The following is a 1,441-nucleotide window of genomic DNA, read 5'->3' as shown; positions in this document are numbered from 1 at the left end:
AACCTTCCTTCCGAGGAGTGGCTGGTGGGTTTGAACCGCCAGCCTTCTGGTTAGCAGTCAAGTGCCTTAGCCACTATGCTACCAGAGCTCCTGGTAAAGATACCGTCTCAGAAACCCAAGGAAGGGTCGCTATGAGTTGGAATCAACTCAACGGCAGTGAGTTTTGTTTTGTATTTTATGTGTATCTGTAATGATATATAGAACTTTTTTAAAATTTACATAAATAAAATCACATTGTGTAGGAAATTTCCACTCCCAGATGATAGAGTAGATGCACTTTTCCCTATTGCTCCCTTAAATACAACTAAAACCACTGGATATTAATGTAAAACAAATGTAAGGTGACAATGAAAGGCAGAGAGAAGGTGGCAGACTGCACAGGGACTTTGAGACATGAGGAATGACACAGCAGTGATATCCCCATTTTGTTTTGATTTTTCCCACCTCATATATCCCAGATAAAAAGCTAAAGAAACTGGCTATCTGGAAATGCCAACACGTACAGACAAAAACAATCTCCAACAAAAGTCTGCTCTCTCTAGGAAGCCAGAAAACTTTTAGACAGCAACTGTTCTGCTCCAGCAAACACCACAGAGAAAACTAGAAAACACAGAGCGAGGTGGCTAGATTTCCAACCTTGCCAGGCTGTAATGAGGCAGCCCACTGCCTTCAGTGGGATGGTGAGAGAGAAGACAAGTGGAAAGTCAGGACTTTCATCCATGGTTAGTGCAAAGACACCTTGCCATGCCATCCCACCCCACCCACAACACCCATGGTGTCAGTGAAAAGCCTGGACTTTCACCCCCCAACAGCATTGTATAGGTGCTCCTCCCCACTGGTATAAGAGGAGGCCTAGTAGAGTCAGGACTAGTATGGAGGAGTAATGTGACATTCCTACTCCTTCCAACCAGGGTGGTATCAGGGAGGACTAGTGGGGAACCAAAATTCCCTATTCCTAGCCAGTAATAACAGGAGACCTCCTCACTTGGGTGTCAATACAGGTCAAATGGAGAATCTAGACTCTTATGCTCACCTGACAGTTAACAAGGTGGGGACCTCTCCTCCTTTGTTGAAGCAGTGTTAGAGGAAGCCAAATAAAACAGAAGCTTGACATACCAAGAACCAGGAAAATCTCAAATTGAGTGGAAAAGACAATAGATGCAGTTATGGATTAAACTATATCCCCCCAATATATGCATTATAAACCCTAACCCCTTGCTAAATGGGCAAGGAGGCCACATCTCCTGACCTCCTCTAACCCCACAAGAGGAAGACAGAGTCACTATCAGTAACCCAAGGCCTAGTACTGCAAGGCCAGACATGCTGCCTCCCTCCAGCCCTTTCATCAACCATTCCTCCCAAAGCACCCACCACCACTCTCCAGGGTTTGGTAATTCGCTGCAGTGGCCACACAGAACTCACAGATTATGGGGTTTATTAG

The sequence above is a fragment of the Orycteropus afer genome, unplaced genomic scaffold, assembly GCF_000298275.1.
Source record: "Orycteropus afer afer isolate SDZICR_OR568_19922 unplaced genomic scaffold, OryAfe1.0 scaffold00142, whole genome shotgun sequence".
In the NCBI taxonomy this organism is placed as follows: domain Eukaryota; kingdom Metazoa; phylum Chordata; class Mammalia; order Tubulidentata; family Orycteropodidae; genus Orycteropus; species Orycteropus afer.
This window is presented reverse-complemented; position numbering follows the sequence as displayed.